The sequence below is a fragment of the Perissodus microlepis genome, chromosome 5 (genome assembly GCF_051167445.1).
Source record: "Perissodus microlepis isolate ML-2025 ecotype Zambia chromosome 5, ASM5116744v1, whole genome shotgun sequence".
Lineage (NCBI taxonomy): Eukaryota > Metazoa > Chordata > Actinopteri > Cichliformes > Cichlidae > Perissodus > Perissodus microlepis.
Genome location: NC_140465.1, coordinates 29,087,746 through 29,108,475, shown reverse-complemented (window position 1 = coordinate 29,108,475; position 20,730 = coordinate 29,087,746). Strand labels below are relative to the sequence as shown.

Below are 20,730 nucleotides of genomic sequence, written 5' to 3'. Positions count from 1 at the left end.
AACTTAATTAAAATCTGTAGCAGCCTTTATCATCTTTAGTTATTATCCATAGACTTAAGTTGAAACTCAAAAATATATCTTAAAATAACAGTAGGTCAAAGAGCTGCCAGAGACCACAAATGTCATAGTGGCTTCTTTGTGCTTTCAGATTTCATATTGGGTGATAGATAATTACACTACAACACTTCACAAAGCTAAGGAAGAAAGACGAAGAAGCCATGTTTTAGAAGTTATTCGAGTATGATTAGTTTGTTGAAATGGTACGAAAGAGATGGACTAAAGTGAAGTTACATGGGTTTAGCTCAAACACATAAAGACCAATTTCTTTCCATGTTCCATAAGATATAATAACATAACCAAATTTTACCAAATGGCAAGTTTTAGGTATTTTGTATGTAAGCTACATGAAGAAAAGAGATGTGCTATGAAATTACCAAAGTCTGGCATGAATATCTGCCTCAAAGGGCAGAAAACCCACCAATTTAGCACAAGAACGATTGTAAAAGTTACAACAAAAGCAGCCGAGATATCCTGATGTTTGTGATCCATTATATGACCTAAGTTATGAAAACACTGGTTCCTGTACTTCCTATAATATTCTCCAGTTATTGTTAATGCTTTTTCAGACATCTGAAAATTTTTAGTCCAGCGGTTTCAGAGCCATTAAACTGAATTTCATGAGTAATATAAGAAAACCGATTACAAACGGAAAAACTAGTGTCAATACATTTCAGATTTTAAAAAAACTCATGCGACATCACTTAACTTTGTCATCTATTTTGTATGGCCATATGCTGTCTAAATACAGAAGTGCCAAAGAAATCATGCAAAACAAACACATCAGCAAAGTTATTACACTGTTTGTATCAACAACAGTGTGACAATCTGGAGGCAATGCGCCATATTGCAAGACCGCCATCACTGCATGCTGAGCGCTGCCAAAGCTGCCATCTGGCAGGTGAGCTGCACACTTTCCTCTCCTCCCTCTCACTTCTCCTCTCCACTGTTTTTTACCACTTCTCTTCCTCGCTCTTCCTATATTAGTCCTTCTCACCCCTGCTACCTAGCTATTTCCACTTTTTACACTCCTGTCTAACCCTGTAAGGTTACTCTTCTCCACATGTACTGTATATGCACCTCCCTCCAGGCCTGGATCACACACTGAAATAAGTGGAAGCATGAAGCCTGAAAGGTGGAAGCAAGAGAGAAAAGACTAAGGACAATTGCACATTGGCTGTGCTTGTTCATCTGCAGTATTTTGTTCTGTCTTCGTTTCCTTCTTTTTTTCCTTTCTCTCTCTCATCAGTGTCGATTTCATATCACTGTTTGCTCTCCTCCCCGTTATCGCAGCCCTCTCGTCACACTTCCCTCTCTTTTTGTCTCCTCTTAGCAAATATGCACTCATATGCAAAGACGCACCAGTAAATAGGCACACGTATAACACGCACATTCACACGCGTACAGTATACACGTGCAAACACACACACACACAAACTGCAGGCTCGACGTCTTCTTCCGCAGGCTGTAGCATCTGAACAGTCGTGTTTAATCAGTGTCTCCATTGGCAACCGGGGGTAGCGGTGGGTGGAGATGGTGAGACTTGGAGGTGGGGGGTCTCCAGCTATGGGCAGTAGCAGTGAGCTGCTGTGCACTCACACACCGTGTAAGTGTGCTACATACACTAATTCGTCTGATGTATTATTGGAGCAACTGTGCGTCGCCTTTGCCCCTGACCCACGCTGCACTCCCTGATATTGAAATTACTTCAAAATCAATGTCACAGATTGAATTGGCAGTTGTTTTAAATCACAAGCTGTTTTTTGCAGTGTAGTAATAAAGCATCCCTCTTCTTTTTTTTCTATCTTCTCAAACATAAAGTAGCTCATTAATCTCTGTAGAAGTCTGAGATAACACTTAACTCCTAGCTTGTGGGTGAAAATGACAGAGACAGATGCTCTAAATTACTTCACCTACACTGGTCCAACATTGCCTCTAGGGTCAAAAGACTCCAGAATAATTCACCTATATTTCCTCAGTACAAGAAACTACCACTACAAATGCAGATGGAGGAATTACATCAAATGGTATGTATAGATCAATTAAATCAAACTGCCAATAAAATTGATTTTTTTTTCCCATTGGCTTACTTTTAGACTCTTAAAAAAGTAAAAATATAATTTAAATTTTACCTAATCAGAAACAAAGTTTAATCTCTTAAACTCATGAGCATTCTTTTTTAACTGATATCACTACTTTTAGAAATCTTCCCCTGAAATTTCACTTACTCCCCAAAATCTGGGCAGTGGGTGAAAACCTCAATAGTAACTTGTTTTTCCAGAAATTCTATCCCGGTTATTTTGTATTTTTTCATTACAGTTTTCCTAACAAACATAGTTCCCACAAAAACTGATAGTACTGTGGATAATCCTCAGCAACTTGAAAAGTGTTACTGTCACAATACAAATCTCAGACAGAGCTTTATCGTGTAAGACACAAAGTATGTCTTTTTGTTTGCTTTAAGATGGCTTAGCTGAGGAGTTAGGAGTGGGTAATCCTCAACTATACCTCAGAAGAATAGGAATCATCATAAACCAAACCCTTAGTTTAATTCATTGTTGTCAATTGCAAGAGAGAGAGAGAGAAAAGTAATGTGGAGATTCATTTAAATTCTAAAATTAGCAGGCAACTGATAAAATGCCGAAGCGCATGACTGGCAAGAGCATGCTAAAAGAGAAGCCAATCTCTCTCTCTCAACGAGAGGCTTTTCCCACTCTGGAGGGGCCAGGAGAATAAAAGCTAGTCCAACTGGCCGGCCAGATAAGCCAGACCAGAAAGAGCATACAGGGAGAAGAAGGGCTCATCTGGTTTGCATGAGGGGTGAGAGTCAAAGAGCCGTGAATCCAACTACAACCGCTCCTCGCCCCCTCAACCACCATACAGAGGAGAGCTCAAACAAAGATGCACTTAGTGAACAGCATTGTTGTAGTTGGCACCGCTGCAGCTGTGTGTGCTTTAGTTCTTTCAGACTCAAGCTTCATCTCAGCTCTTGCCCAGCTTTATCAGCATCCCAGTGGCTTCTGCTCTGCCCCGCTGCCAAAGCAGCACGAGCTCTGGCTGCAGGGCAGCAGCGGAGAGCTGACTGTCTCCAGGCTAAATACTTCACTCTGGTATTCTCCTGATGACCAATAATCTGATGAACTGCCCAGAATAATCTAAATGTGTAAAGAGTTTTGGGGAAATCTGCACAAGCCGGTGGCTTTTGCAGGCTTTGTGTAAAGCAGAGTTATTGATAAGAAGATTATTCCCATCAAATCTAATACAGAAATGCTCTTGCCTGAGGATCTGATTGGTACTGAAGCTGAGGCATTTACAGTTGCTTTGTTTTCAGAACATCAGCCCACATCTGCTGGTTGTTACAGGTGGTCAGCAGAGCCGCAATTTGTCCAATTAACACGTGCATTCTAAATCATAACGCCATTCGGAGTTCACGCTCGCTGCGCGTCTTTTCACGGCGTCCAAGGTGCGTGAAGTCTAACAACTTTACCCTTCTGCACAATGCAGAGCTGCTCTACAAGCTGCCGCTCAGCTGCTAACACCAAAGCATAGCCCACTCACCTTGAAATAGCAGGAGATTCATTCATGAGTAGCGCAGATCCGGTTATTTCGCTTGAATATTGGGAGAAACGTCCCGCGTCTCAGTCAGTGAGTCAGTCAGTGGGCTAAATGAGTGTGGACGACAAATACAGCGAGATAAACTGCCGGTTAATTTATTCTACGCGCAGACGCGACGCAGAGCTTGTAAAGTCATCTGGACAGCAGTGAGCATCTCCCTGTCAGCCGCTGAGAAGGAGACGATATCAAGTGACCCTCCCGCCTCGTTCAGGGATTGATCATTTTCTGTAACAGGCTGTCACACAACCCCATCTCCACCTCTCTCCCTCCCTCCCTCCCTCCCTCTCTCTCTCTCTCACTCTCTGTGTGGATGCCGGTGCTACATGAAGTCACCCATCAGTTCACTTGCACCTCACGTACAATGTGCGCTTTTAGACCCAACCTCCGTCGCGTCATCCTTTGGCACAACTTGGGCGCGTTGCAATACCTGTTTTATGTCTTTTATTCCAGCGAACGAATAAAAGTTCCTGCGCATTTGTTCATCAGTGGAGATGGACACTGACAATGATTCATTCTAAAAAGTCGTCAAAACATTTGGTAAAGAGCCGACTTCTAAATGCGCTTACAATTCCATTCAAATTGGACCTAGACTGCGTGTTATCAACAGCACACAGGACGGAGATAAAGTCAGCGACCAAAATAGGCCTATTTGTCAAACGATTGTGATCTTTATACATTTGTGAAATGACTGCTTTCCATATGCACAAATGGGCTGTATATTTTGAATCATGTATTCACACATCTTCTGATGGGAAAAGGAATTGCGTTGCAGCGGTTTACTCGCTCGTTAGGCCCGCTCGCTCAGTATGTGATTCTCTAAGAAATGCAAGCATTCACATGTTTTAGAGCAAATTCTCTGTTTTGTATTTTCATTCACTGGCTGATATAAAGGCTCACAGCAGCCTGCACAAGTTTCAGCTGAAATACTGCCATCTGTAGGCTTAATAATGTGGCCACACTTTTTGTGTGTGTGTCTCAGAGCTCTAGCAAAGATCATTCATTTTAAGCCTTTTTAAGCGTTATAAACCATAAAGGTTAAAAAATATATGATTGTAACAATAAGGGTCTAGTGCAGCATGTATCCAAACCCACTATCACCATTGTCCTGCCCATATTGCTGAAAAGCTCAGTAGACATTTGGGGGGTTCTGGTGTGGATAGGGAGGGGGGCAGGCAGCGTCCATCGGCCAGCTGTCTGCTCCTCATTATTTGCTGTTTGGTGGTTTGGAGATGAGTTTGAGATGTCACACTGGCTACCTGTTAGGGCTGAGCAGCTCTGGGTGGGCAGCGGACTCCCTCAGGCATGAGCAGATGGCAGTTATTCCTCACTGGCCCCACGTCGGGTGCATGAGTTCACGAACCTCTGTGACACATACACACACACCACAAATACACACACATACTGTATTAGCAAACACACAAGTCTGAACACAAACAAAAACAAATATACAAACTTACACTTGAGGCTATTTATGCACATAAACTGTGCTGGGAGTTAATATGCAGATGCACACAGCTACAGATTTAAGTGAGAAGACACAAAAGCCTACAATAAAGACAGATGTGTTCAACAGACTTAAAAGGGGAGCAATAACAGACTTTCTTTCGACAAACTCCAGTTTGTCTTATAAAGAGTTCCACAGCTGTAGGATTTAAGCAGAAAATGAGCAATTTCTTTTTGTAAGGCTTTGGGAGCATTTGGAATGGGCTAACTAATTAATTTAAGTCTAAAATCAGTTCTGAAGAAGTGAAGCAAAAATGGGAGCGATGGGGTCTTATTTCTTTGAATTTGTTAAAAGTGTGGCATCTGGCTTTTAGATGAGATGATGCCAGAAGATGGTCCTTTGACTGGTGAAAAGTGAATTATAATAGTCTAAACTTGTTGAGATGAAAGCTTCATAAATGGCTGTGAAAATAAAAGAATTATAAACGTTACCATTCATATGCCAAAAGATCACATCCAGATTGTAGCAAAATGCTTTATGTTGAAGGACAGAGTTGTAGACGTGTCTGATCATGTTTGCGTCCAACAATTCATTTTTAAATATTACATTCTGTTTCTCCTGCTTTTCATCATATAAAAAAGGTAGATTAAACAGTAAAGGAGATGTCACCTGTGCTGAAAAGAGTAGTGATGTGTAATTACAGTTAATACTAAGATATGTGTGATGAGCCATGCCTGTATGGATGGCTTATGGTATTTTTCAAGGTTGCTTGAGGTTTTAATGTAGACTGTAAGTGTGTAACTGAAATGTGGGAGATTGTTATCTGTTCTCCACAGGTCTAATTCAAGGGCAATTGCAGTTGTGAATTAGTTTTCAAGCTGGTGTGCAAATCCACGTTATCATTCCTTCAAGAGCCGCACTTACACACTCAAATCTCTGGAGTAAACTCAGTGAGAGAGGGAGAGGGAGACGTTAGCGTTTTAGTTCAAGAAGTCTTGAAGGAGACTACCATACGTAAAGACAACATCATATCTTATTCAGCTGAGCAAAACTAAAGAGCGCTGGAATTAGAAAATATATCAATATTCATTAATACAACTAATAAAACAGTTACAGGCTACAGGTCCCCAGCAACTCAAAGTTGAAGAAGCAGTAAAGGGGATGCACTGATCTCTGTCTGCACACTTAGATGCTGAGAGTGAGTTTCACAATTTTGCATCAATGGGTTTTACAGCTTAAAACACATAGTCTTCTAGTATTTTATGAGAAGGCAAGGAGAAATAGGAAACAGAGTTGCAAAAACATTTATTTAGCAAATAATAAAATCACAAACTTACGTGCATATTTGCCTAAATGTCACAGCAGGAAGGCACAGCTAGCAGATGGGCACCTGATCGTATAAAGTACCTGCATTGTTAAGTCAAACCCTTCTTAAACATGAGCCTTGGCCTTGTTTATGACACACAGAGTAAACTTTTAGACAATGCAGGATCCTTGCAAGCCTGTGGACATTAGTGAAATGAGTACAAATTCAAATGAAATTACAGCTCCTCCTGGAAAATGGTGATCTGCAGCTTCATCAATATTGCAATTAGTTACTCAGGTAACCGGGGTGGTCAGTGAAAGGACTCAAGTGTGCCTGGTGTGTGTGATATTTTACTCTGGCATTGTTCTAATGTGTTCATTATGAATATTATGCTGTGGCTCTGGGCCTCTCTCACAGACAGGACCCAAGTGGAGTAGCCAGCTAGATGTAATCTACTTCATGGAAATTACCATAACAACACGAAGCTCTGCAAATGGAACGGCAATGAAAGACAACCGCAGGCCCAATCAAGCTGTCATAACACACAGAATAATAACAACTGAAAGCCATTAAAACCTTTCAGTCTGAACCGCTACACCTCACTGTGCAAAGAATAGGATTGAGAGGCCCTCATATCCCTCATTTTGCCTAAACAGTCACCTATAAACACCAGGCTTTATCCAAAGCACATCCATCATTTCCACACTCTAATGTCACATTCATAACAAGGAGGCTCATGATGGGAAACAATTATTAATTCCCTTGTTACTTTTTCTTCCTTAGACGTCTCTTAGAGATGTTTTCTTCTGTGAGGTTGTCTATATTAATAGTTTCACACAGATGTTTTCCATCCAAAAGAAAAGTCAAACCAGGTTTGTGGGGGGGTTGGTGCTTCAGATGTAGCCAGTGGATATCAGGGCCAAGACCGCCAGGCCCTGTTTACAGATGCATTAAACTAAATACAGCCTAAAGAGATCTGACCAAAACTGCTCCTGCACTGCACTTTTTTTTAAAAGAGCCAAGAGAAAAATACTAAATATAGATTTTACCTAAGCTGAAGATCTACTGCGCTGAATGTGCTCGCAAGCAGGTGAAGACCTCAGTGGTTAACAGTTTAAAAGTCTACTTTGAGCTTTGCAAACTTTGTATTTACATCATGAGTGCAAAAGGAGCGAAAAGGGAACTGCGAACAACTAACACTACATTAAACTCCTCACCAAAACATCGATCGCTTATCATGGCCTGTCAGTAATACTTCAGCACATCTGCTGGGTATTACTCCTCATGGTGAAATGCTTTAAAAACATTTTTATTTATTTACAACCAAAAATCCTGGTACAATGTGAATGTTATCACATTGGAAGGTCCAGTTTTGTTTGTTTGTTTGTTTTTGATTAAGGACAAACACCTGAATAAAACTGTTTTTCTGATTCTTCTGTTGATGAGACAAAAAATATAGTTTGGTGAAAGTGGCAAAGCTCACGGATCTGTGGCAGCAAATGTTTTTTTAAATGATGTGTCCACCATCTGATATCATGACTGATGGACAAGGCGCAGAAGTGTCAGTATGAAGACCAGAGCTTATGGATGAGGCGACCCGATGATGTCTCACTGCTTTCATCTTTATTGTCATTTTAAAGAGTGTGACATGCAGTAAACATAAATGTATATAAAATGTCATCTAGAGCTAGCACTGGAGTGCATGTCAGTTTAATTAGTTTGCTAGCTACTTAGACATTCTGCAAGTGGCAATTGTTTTCCTGAATAGAATATTCAGCTGCTGAATAGAGAAAGGAAGAGAAAGGAAGCAGCCTCCTTATTAGATCTATCAAAAATAAAGGCCCAGTTCTTCAAAAAATATCCTTAGTATTTTAAAAAGTAAATCAGCTGCCGTTATCAGTGTAAACTGTGCTTCTAAGAGTGGGAGGCTTAACAAACAAAGGAACAGTAAGAAGGATAGAGTTTAAAGTAAAAACATTAAATGGTTGTTTCAGTCAGACCAGTTTTATATTTAGAGGAAGCCGAGAGAAGCCTTCAAACCAGGGACTTTTTCAGATTTCTATTAAAAGTGCTATCACCAGTAGGGAGCAAGGACCACTTTTCCATTGGAAAATCAGGAACATTCTCTCAGAATTAAGTACCAAACCAAACCGCCTGATTTTTTTCTTATAAATTTTGTGAGTCGTAATGATATTAAAGTGTACCTCCAACCTCCATATTCATCTGTTAGGAGGCACAGCTACCCTGTGGCAATATGGCACCTTCACTGAAACACAAGATTTAAATACAAGGTAATGGAGCTATTATAATGTAGCCTAGTGAAAGAGACATAGACAGTATAAAAGGATGGATGTAGATTTCAGGTCTGAAAAGTGAAGCTAGCACAGAAGTGCCTCAGTTGGTTATAGCCCCTGATTGCAAAAAGCATTTTAGTTGCATAGTATACGGTAAAAATGGCCTTCGGCTCTCTTGCTGTGATGATATTATGGGCTTAGTTCATTTTATAAATCACAATAATTTTTAGAGTCAGAATGCAGGGTAATTCAGGCTATGCTTGCTGGTCTGTTTGTCCTCAGTTTCAAAGTCAGAGCCAACCCCTTCCTCCACACGCCCAATTTCAAAACGGCCAAAAGGCCGAGTGTAGAAATATTTAGCTCAAGGCTTCATAACAGAACCTCACTGGCCGTGGGTGACGTTATGGTGGTTTCATCCATATTTCATGCTGTCTATTGCTCTGCAAGAAGTAACGTGGTGGGGGTCACTGAATCTGATGGTCTTGTTGTAATGTTGATGAAAAATGGCTACATTTGGCAGGACCAGATTGCACCCTGAGCTGCCAACGCAGATCTCTCACTCATGTTGCCAAATGATAAAGTCGATTTACATAAACCTGAAAAAAGGAGATTAGATGAAAGCCAAAAGAAGTCTTCCTGTCAATATTTATGAGGCTGCCTGTGCACAGTTTACATTAAAAACATAATCATGTATTTTGTAGAATTATTAGTCAAGCTTTGCATAAGGAAAATGTTTGACTTCATCTACCTTTTCTACCCATGAGAAATTTGTGTTCAGAATACAAGCACTGATGCTTCTACACAGTGCTGTTAAATCAATCACTTTCCTTGTTCAACAACAATGACTTTATGCATTTAGATTAGGAATTAATTATATTATTCATTACAAAAAATCTCTCTGCAAACACACAGGCATCAGCTCATTTAGGCATACATCATTTTCAGTGTCAAGGTTGTTGTGGTGATCCCCGTAGTGATTTTGTATTAAACTTTCAGAAAGTCGAGTAGTTCATCAATTGAGCATTTCAGGCTGTATCATCTTCTTCCCTGAGTTTTATTTGTGAAGTCTGTACATGATGCTCCTTTCAGTCTCAGTTGATTTTTCACACAAGCTGTTTCTTTTTGTATTGATTCCAAATAGCGCTAAAGGAGTGGAGAGGCCAAGTTTTACATTTACAAACCGAGTAAGCCGGGATGCTCTCATAGACAAGAATGCGCTTGTTTATCTGGTGATTCAACCCCAATTCCGAAAAAGTTTGGGCTCCTGCGTAAAATGTAAATAAAAATAAAATGGTAAATGGCCTGTATTTGTATAGCGCTTTACTAGTCCCTAAGGACCCCAAAGGGCTTTACACATCCAGTCATCCACCCATTCGCACACACACTGGTGATGGCAAGCTACATTGTAGCCACAGCCACCCTGGGGCGCACTGACAGAGGCGAGGCTGCCGGACACTGGCGCCACCGGGCCCTCTGACCACCACCAGTAGGCAACAGGTGAAGTTGCCCAAGGACACAACGACCGAGACTGTCCGAGCCGGGGCTCGAACCGGCAACCTTCCAATTACAAGGCAAACTCCCAACTCTTGAGCCACGATCGCCCCACGATAAAAAAGGCGATGATTTGCAAATCTCATAAACTCACATTTTATTCACAATAGAAAACACATCAAATGGTTCAACTCCAAAAAATACTAGGAAAAAATGATCGTTTCAATTTTCCACTGTGCAGCATCCCCTCTTCTTTTAAGAACAGTCGACAACAACAGTAGAGGATTGACGCTGCTAGAGAGTTCAGAGTCTTCAATGTCGTTTTTTTAATTTCATTGTATGCAAAATGTTTTCAATTGGTGAAAGGACTGGACTCCAGGCAGACCAGCTTAAATGACTACTACAAAGGTGTGCTGTTCAAATAGATCCAGTATGTGATTTGACACGGTCTTGCTGAAACATGTAAGGACTTCCCTGACAAAGACATATGTTGCTCTAAACTGCAAATGCAGCCTGTCAATTGCATAGGTACTAATGCACACCCATACCATCAGAAATGCAGGCTTTTGAACTGAGCACTGATAACAAGCTGGATGATCAGTCTTCTTTTTAGTCTGGAGAACACTGACCGTGTTTTCCAAAAACATGGATGCTGCATGTTTACTTCTGGGATTACGTTTAATTCTAAAGAATTCCAAATTTCAGTTTTTCCCTCAGTCCATTATAAATGAGCTTTAACCTAAAGGAGACAGTGATGTTCCTGGATCATGTTCACATATGGTCTCTTCTTTGCATGATAGTGCAGTCCAGCTCTGAGGTCTTTACACTGGCTGCCTGTCCGTCAGACGATAGACTTTAAAGTTCTGATGCTGGTCTATAAAGCTCTGAATGGTTTAGGACCAAAATACATCAGTGACCTCCTGACCCAGATCCCTCAGGTCATCTGGATCCTGTTTTTTATCAGTTCTCAGAGTCAGAACCAGACACGGAGAAGGTCCAATCAGCTTGTATGCTCCACATATCTGGAACAAACTCCCAGAAAGCCTCAGATCAGCTGAAACACTCAGTTTATTTAAATCCAGGTTGAAGACTCACCTGTTCTCAGCTGCATTTGACTAAAGCACCAAATCCACACTGTTTTACTTTTAAGCTTAAATTTCAAAACTTACATTTTAACTACTGATTTTTATCTACTGTTCCTTTTCTTTTTCATTTTAAATCATGTTTTTTTATTTGTTTTTGTTTTTTTAATGTCTCTGTAAAGCACTTTGAATCACCTTGCTGTTGAATTGTACTATATAAATAAACTTGCCTTTCCTTGCCTTTAACCTGCTGTTGTGGATGGTACAGTGAACTGTGTTCACAGATATTGATTTCTGGAGGTGTTCCTGCCCACAAATTGTAGATGCAGTTTTTTGTGGGTTTTTTTTTTGTTTTGTTTTGTTTTGTAAATTGGTAAACTTTATGTCTGAGAAACTCTGGCACTTTAACATTTTTATACCCAGTTATTACTTTCTAAATGTTCGTCCAGCCATTTATTTTAGGTTCTAATTACTTTTACAGCCTTTTGTGACCCTCGTCTTTTTTTTGAGTGTCTTATTGTGAATCAAATATGAGTTTACGAGATCAGAAAATCACTGAATATTGTTTTTATTTACATTTTACACAGCATTATAACTATTTGGAACTGAAGACTAAAACACAAAGTTTTTAACCCAAAGGGATCTTTAGTGCTGGTAATTGTTATACACAGAACAACATGCAGCAAGTCAACATTAAAAATAACCGTTTTTTTGGTCTAAAATATTGATTTGGAAAGAATTACACTAATTTCTAAATCAATATTTTATTATTGAATCCTCCTGGGCAACTCTCTTTCATAGTTCAAAACACTTCTTATTTATCTTTTAATCAGTCTGGATCTGCTGTGCTGACACCCAGAGCAGTGTTTCTGAGATGACCATATTAAAGATATCCGGTCTCAATGACAACATACAGAGACGAGAGTCGAAAAAAAACAAAAAACTGAAGGCTGAGTTTTTAGCTTACAGTGTTACATATGTTAACCTCATCATTTGAAACTTTGGCCATGTTTAATATGAGCTTCCACTGTAATAACTGTTTATACAACTTCTTTTCAACTTCTTGTTAATGGAAAGTATCTGCTGAATTTCAAAGTAAGCATCAGAATAGGAAAGATTTAAGGTGATTTAAGTGACTTTGAACATAGTATGATTGTTGGTGACAGACAGGTTGGTCTTAGCATTTCAGAAACTGCTGATCTTCTGCGATTTTCCTGCATAACCATCTCTAGGGTTTCCTCTGAGAGAGAGAAAATATCCATTGAGCAATATATAAAATCTTGACACTTGTGTATTGAGTCTCATGTGTATTTTGTCCAATATATCCACATAAAATAACTGAGAGGGCAAAGTTAAGTATTACAATAAAGCAATACTTTAAACATCTAGAATTTAATAAAAGCATAAAAGGAGATGTTGTGTAGTTTTTGTTCTGTCTTTGTCTGCTTTAGCCCATCAGAGTAGTGACATTCTGTCAAACTTTTTGGCCAGCCTCAAACCAAAGTAATACAGTTAAATTTCAAATTTGGGTTTAGTGGCTTGGGGATGCTTTAATGTCTTTGAAGGGCTTTATAAAGACAGATAAACAAATGTGTCAGTCCAGTGGTTTTCAAGCTGTCAGAATCCGAGGCATGTCAAACAGGAAGAAACAGATTCAAGACACTGTTGCATAAAAATGGCATTTATGTCCTCTGGAATGATAGTAATGACAGTTTTAATTGTAATTTTCACTGAATGAATTTTTGAACATAACACTGACTTCTTCTTTTTTTGTGCTTCGCAAATGCAAGGTGTAATTTATTCCCTTATTAGACACTTCCATAGTCCAATAAATGTCTTTCTGCCTTTGCTTCAGGCAAAGTTTTTCTGAAGGATCTTTAGTCTGGAAGTGTCATTTCATAATGCCTGGAACCGCATTAGCATTATTTAACTCCAACATTCAGACTGAAAACTGTTGACTTCCAGGGTCCAGCTGAAGCCAAAAACCAGGTCGCTGTCACAATAATTTCTCCTATTTATATCTTAAAGTGTTTTCTCCACAAATTGATCAGTTTTACCTCCCTACAAATGCCATCCCCCTTTCTATCAATCAAAGCCATTCAATTGAAGCATTATGTTCTTATACAGTAATTTTAAATTTTATTTATTAGTTGTTGTGCCCTTAAAATACTGCTCACGGGAAAAACACATAAGATAACATAGAACTACTTTTACCCAACATGAGAACTACTCATGCAAATCACTTCAGACTTAGCACTGCACTGGTTTGGGTCCTCGGCAATATACCCTCCATGTTTGAAGTAGATAGAATAAGTGTTCTTTGTGGCATCTTAAAAATTGAAGTTCAAGTTCAAGTTAATTAAAAATTTAAAAAGATGTGTGGATAGGTGAACTGTATTGCAGATTTTTCTAATTATCAGTAAGCTTTATGGATAAGTACACTTATAAATGCAGAGTTCTAACTCTTATTACAGGCTTTATTTCACTTTCTTCACAGCCGTCTTTTTGAAAGACCTGCCAAGGACACTGTAAAAGTGTTCACACAGTTAGTTTAATATAAAGTGAATGAATATGTCATTGAAGGTGAAACAAGGCAGCAAAATCAGACAAACACATTATTTCAGGAATTGCTGCAAGACGAGATGTGTCAAGTTTCCTGTATTATAGACTCAATCCACAAATCAAATTAATTCTGCAAATTATAAAGTCATGACTGAGACCTCATTCACAAGTTTCTGGCAGACTGGAAATACCAGAGAAAGGTTTCCTCCTTTATGAATGTTATCATCTCCGTTGATTGAATTGGAAGTAAATTGACCCTTTCCTCAGTTACAACAGTGAGTAAATGAAATTCTGTGCTCTGTTTATAAGAGCTCAGTGTTTATCTTCAGTTTATTACCGTCATTAACTCTGAAGGTATTTTGCAGGATGTCTCGTAGCGCTGAAGATGGAAGAAGAGGGCGGCAGACAGTGAGAGCCAATTGTGTGTGAATGTGATATGAAAACACACAGTTCAACCATCAGTCATGCATTTTCATCAGCTGACATTTGCTGACATTTTGCAGCTTCCCATTTATTCCAGCGTTTATAATGCAGCAAATCAATACTGTAAATATTGAGAAAACTAAGAAAAAGTGGAAGTCGAACATTTTTATGGGTTTCTATTAATCTAATCTAAATTATTAGATCATTAAATGCCTCCAGCCACATTTAATTGTTTTAGGAACAGAGTGTTTATCTTATTTTTGATTCCTTATACAGTTTCACCCTTTTAAGGCAAAAACAGCATCCTTCTCCTTACTCTCCTTCATAACATCATTACCATGCAATATTTACTGAGGATTACATGTATGTAGAACTGAGATTTCCCTCAATTAACTTTCTCACAAGTCGAATAATATAAGAATTCATAAGGTATAAAAATAAATACATTTCCAAAGCATAGTTTCATCCACCGGTCCATCTATCCATCCAATTAATTCAGGGTCACAGGGGGTGCTGGAGCCTATCCCAGCTGCCATGGGGCAAGAGGTGCAGGGTACACCATGGACAGGTTGCCAGTCTGTCCATTCACACTCACATTCACACCTATGGGTAATTTAGAAAACACCAATTAACCTAACACCACTAACTGCATGTCTTCGGACTGTCAGCGGAAGCTGAAATACCTGGAGAGTCCCAAGACCTTCTTGCTGTGTGGTAACAGTGCTAACCACTGTGCCACCATGCTGTCCCCATCATGATACATATCACTTACTATCACATTAATGAGCCCTGACACTGATTGTGTTAGTGTCTAGAACTACCAGAGAGAGTGATGATAATGGTGGTCTTGACTTTTATTCATACATAACTTTAGTATATTGAAGCCATGGAAAACTTACCTCCTTACTATGAATATTTACTGAGTTACAGTGGAGAAGCAGATAAGGAAAATGCACTAAACACAAATGTCACAGCGACTGAGTGTTATCCATTGAAGCTCAGTTTCGAGAGTATGCCGTCTTATGCAATAAGATTACCTGTGAGTGTCAATGAAGCAACAAATTACAAAGAAAGTGTTGATCGATCCTGAGATCCTCTGCGATCCAGACCCTTCTATGTGCACAAAATCCAAAGATTTGAAAGATCTTTGATCAATATGACAGAACATTTAATCGCCAGTGTTCTTTCTTCATTACACTGTTCTACTGGATTGATATCTAGTGACTGTGGAGGATATTTGAGTTCAGTGAACTTATTGCCATGTTCAAGAAAGCAGGTTGAAGTTAGCTGAACTTTGTGACATGGTGGTTTATCCTACTTGAAGCAGCCATTGGAAGATGGATACACTGTGATACACTCCTAAAGGGAATGACATGGTCAGCAACATTACTCAGGCAGACTGTGGCATCAAAACTATGCTCGGTTGTTGCTAAGGGGTCAAGAAAATGTCCTCCACACCATAGCATCACTACCACCAGCCTGAATAATTGATACAAATCAGAATAGATGCTTTATTTTATGTTGTTCATACCAGATTCTGACCCTACTACTCTGAATGTTGCAGCAGAAATTGAGATCAAACCAGGAAACATTTTTCCTATCGTCTCTTCTCCACTTTTGATGAGCCCATACAAATTGTAGTCACAGTTTCCTGTTCTTAACTGGTAAAAGTGGCACCCACCCAGGCCCCTCTTCTGCTACCGCACCTCATTTTCTTCAAGGTTTGATGTTTTGACCATTCAGAGATGCTCTTCTGCTTACTTTGGCTATAACAAGTGGTTATTTCAGCTATTGAGCTCTGGTATCAGCAAGACATTTTAACCCAGAAAACTGTTGCACTGGATATTTTTCTCATTTTTGGACCATTCTCTTTAAACACTAGAGATGGTTTTGCTTCAGCTGTTCTCTTAGTCATGTCTACATGCCTAGATGTTGCTGCTATGTGATTGACTGATTAGATATTTGTGTTAACGTGCAGTTCAAAACGTGTACCTAATAATGTGACCAGCGAGTGCATATAGAAAACTGCAGACGTCATTACCTTTGTTTACACAAACTCATCTTTTTGTATTTGTTTGTTTTTAATCTAGCTTGTTTTTTGTGGTCTCTTTGTCTTTTAGTTTTAATTTTGGTTTGGAGTTCACTCCTCTTTCCCCACTCTGGGTTTTAGGGCTTCATCACTCAACTGTGCATTACCTGCATGCTTGGCTTGGGCAGTAACTTACCTGCTGGGATGTCTACCTGTTCCTGGAGGTCATTCCCTCTGCGAACAGGTGGACAGAATGTGATCAGCCCCCTCAGCACTTCCCTGTAGCCTGTGGAGCAGGATGCGCATTTTAAGCCAAATCACTCTGGTTCTATGCCCATTGCACACATTTGAGCCTTGTTTACCCACGAGTTTTTCATAAAAAGTCAGGCAGGTAGCAAATAAATTAACTTTTTATTTCATTCATGACAAATTTATCCAAGCCCATTTTTTGCTATCTAGCAGGTTAAGTGAAAGGCATTAGGAATGCGTCGCGAGCCTTTACTTATCACACTGTGCACCGTATTTTAAGAGTACTTCCATATTTAGGCCAACATCCAGCTTTTTTTCTATTAAAGAGGGCTTTGAAAATCTTTGAATATGTTTGACCTTCTTTACTGGAATTCATTTGCATCTGGCTTATTGGATGAAAGTAATTTTGTGTGCTCCATAAATTGGCATTTTCTTGTCACAGTTAAAAAATGGCAAAATATTCAGCAGGAACTGAGTGGAACCTTCCCTGAGGCTGCAAATTAATGTGAGGAAATACAAAACTGTATTTTTAACTAAGATGCGGTGAGTGAGTGTGTTTCAAAAAAGGTGAAAATGCATGAAAATGTATATCGCATCCATTCAACCATGAGCTCGGCGAGATGTCAGAAGTTGCCCCTCTGCAGATGTTCCATGTGTCGTCTATTGAAACCTCAGCACAAATGTCAGAGGATATTTTAGTTAATTTGTGCATTAAGGAGTGTACCGGAGACTGTGAGTGATAATAATTCATAATTTGGTTTCTGAAAATGGCTGCTGATGAGTTTGACTTGGGTATACATTGGACCCTGGCACAGTATAATGCGTAGCACTGATTAGATCTCTGCAGGGTTTCTCTCACTTTCAGTCTTATTATTGGATTCTTTCACAATACACAGGGTGGATGAAGCCTGTGCTCAGAATAGAGTTTAATGTGCAGTGTCTCTGCCTTGGCAAAGGAAATCATTGCACAGTGGCTGAGCAAATAAAAGGAAGCAAGTCAGAGGGAGAGTGTGCCTCAGCATCAATCCCTGTTTTTTTCCTTTTTTTCACAGTGAAGAACCATTGTTGTTTCAGTGCTAATATATAAAACAAAACAAAGAAAAACTTTAAGGTATAAACTTCATCTTTGCCTGTAGAAAGACAGAAGACTGAGCTACATTTTAGATGTTTTTTTTGGTTTTTTTGCTAGTCATCACTAATTAGTGGTGATGGCAGGGGGCTTTTCAGTACAAACAACCTAAATTTTAACCACTGGCAGAAAACTGAGGCTGTTGATATTTAGCATGCATGTGTTGCTTCTGCATAAACCTTAGATTAGCAGATCAGCATACTCACATTCACTAACACTAACCTAAAAAGTACAGCTGAGACTAATGCGAATATCAAAAACAAAGTGTTAAACGAAATAAGTAATTTTACAGAAAAGCACTAAATTTAAAACGTTAAGTTTTCACAGTTAATTTTGAAGAGAACCTGAATTTTTATGCCAGACTTTATGGCCATGCTTACTTGTGTCAAAACATTTTACTGAAAAGCATCAAAGGCTCACGAGTGCATCCTCTAGGCATAAATACTCTTTCAGTCTTGGCTGTTTTCCCCAACTGTGGCTCAGGAGGTTGTCCACTAGTTGAACAGTTGGTAATTTGATAGCCAGATCCTCCAGTCTACATGTCAAAAGGTCCTTGGGCAAGATACCAAACTCCTAAAACATGATGTGTGTCTGGTAGTGAATTTTTTGTATCTAGGGTACTGTGCAAAAGTCTTGAGCCTCGCCTCGTTTCTTTATATTTTGCAATGAAAGTGGGAAATGAGTGCAGTGGTTTTTGTTAAACATGTGAAAGCATAGATGGCAATACGGTGCATAAAGAAAAAACAGAGCTTGTATAATTCCAATGACTTTTAAAGTCAGTGTTTCTTATGTCCATTTTTCAACACACTCTGAGCTCTCTCAGGGAGCTTTCTTGTAATTTCTTTAAGTAGTCTTCTGAGACGGTTCTCCAGGCTTATTGACAGGCTTTCAAAGCTCTGTCTTGGCTGGCTTTTTGTTCTGTTGAGATGATCTCATACTGCTTCAGTAATGTTGAGGTCCAGATTCTGGGAAGGCTAATCCACGACTGATGTGCAATTGTGTGTTTTTCTATCCGGGTATACATTAACTGCATCGGTGGTTTGTTTGGGATGATTGTCACATGTTTAAAACTGTTGCTGTTGCTTTCCAATTGGTATTATGTGGTAGATCAAAATCTGATTGTACTATGGTCATAATTCCATCAATTTTGACAAGATCCACAGCACAAGAGGCTACACCTTATTTTTCAGTGGCTGTAGACAATCACCGTTGTACCACTCTCCTGACCTCCTCTGTACATAATGACAACAATTTGAACCAAATATTTCAAATCTGGATTCATCACTCCTGTTGTGACTGGTTTTCAGCCCAGTTCTTGCGCAATTTGCCATAACTCATCCTTTTCCCCTGTTTTCCCTCCTTCTTGACAGCCACCCTTACCCTTAGACCATTTCTGCTGAGGCTTTGGTGAGCATTAGCCTCATCATTGAAAGAGCCAGATGCATCATGAATGGGAATGGCTTAATGAGTCATTGAGAAGACTGGACAAGCTAATACTACATATATTTAGCATGGCAAAGATAAGAAACAACCCAGCATTTTAAACTAATTTACTCATTGTCTGTGTTTAAGTAATTACCTTACATATTACCCCACTATATCATCTGATATAGTGATAAATTAATATCTGACTATTCATATATCCAAATAACATCACAGAAAGTACTTTTGTACCTTCATATTTTGTGAATTGATATGAACTGAACCATCCAACACTGGTAAATTATGGAATTCAGGACTTACAGTGCTCCTTTTTTCACTAGGGAAGCAATGATGGAGGCGGTACAGGCATTTCTGGAAATCTACTTGGACAGCAAACAACACAAGACCAGTAGCTCAGTTCCATATGTTTTATTTTTCATGCTGTGGTCCACTGTAGGCAAAAACTTCTGGATGAATGATACTAAAAGAATTAGTAAGCGTATTAAAAAGGCCTGGGGTTGGAGCAAGACAATGCACATGCAGCAGACAGGAGGATCACCAGAGAAGCACACTCTGCAAAAGACTAGTAGTAAGAAAAATGCTCCACTGAATATAAAAAAAAAAAAAAAATCATTTTAATCCTCTAACCAATCTGGTTGTATAATTCCTCTTTCAATTTTAATGTTTTAAAATTTCATATATTTAATTTATGATTTCTTTCTTTCTTCATTAAGTTGTACAGCTTCCAAAGTCTTACATCTGCGAGAAAGGAAATTGTATTCTAATTCTTGCAATGAAACCATGACAATCTCCTCGTCACTGCCACAATAACAAAAGGCAGTGATGAGTTAAAATAATTAATCTCTTGTCTATAACAAGAAGGAGAAATATTCTGTGTATTCTGTGTGTCTTCGTATACAAAAATCTCTGGTATCTGGGTGCTGAGGAATCTCAAATGAAAAATATTTCTATAATAAAAATAATGAAAATACATCAAAAACATCCCTGCAGGTTGTTTTTCATCTGCCTGCTGTCATATATGCTTTAAATATTACAGCGCTCACATCTACCTTTTGGGCACCTTGCCATGAATGCACTTAACAGATAAAATATCTCTGATAAACACTGTGTCTGTCAGTGTTTTCTATTAATCACAACCCCCCCAGAATAATTGTTTAAGTTAATATAATGCCATTTTTGTCCATGCCAAACCTATAGATAAGAAAAGCGAACAGACGAGTCTTTAAACGTCATTTTCAGCACCACAGATAGCTCTCCTCACTCATCTTCTTCCATGCAGCACTTTGAAATTGCTAGTCCAAAGCAATCACAAAAGTTTTGATGAGTATATATATCTGCTTTTGCAGAGGTCTGATGTGACACATTTGCCCACAGAAACAAGAAAACACACACCTGAGGCCAAATCCATATTTCCTTTTGGTGGAAAATAATTACCCCTCTGACAGGCCTGTCCAGCCCTCATATCCCACTATCATCCTGCAGTTCCTTATCTGGTTTGACGTTTGAATTAGGTGGTGCAATGTGCACATTTTCAGAGGTGAGGCCAGCTTGTGTTTGCTGTCACACAGAGTCACTACAGGAGAGATGATGACCCATGCACCATGCT

At 39.2% G+C, this 20,730-nt stretch overlaps 1 protein-coding gene across 1 annotated transcript in view; it reads right to left on the bottom strand.

Annotated features, from left to right (window-relative positions):
* The window catches only part of LOC146387556 (plexin-A2-like), an 81,081-nt gene extending 77,134 nt beyond the window's left edge, over positions 1 to 3,947 (bottom strand). The window contains exon 1 of the mRNA XM_084929236.1: positions 3,616 to 3,947. The gene's annotated coding sequence lies outside the window, so the exon portion shown is untranslated. The remainder of the gene's footprint in view (positions 1 to 3,615) is intronic.
* Between the last annotated feature and the right edge of the window lie 16,783 nt (positions 3,948 to 20,730).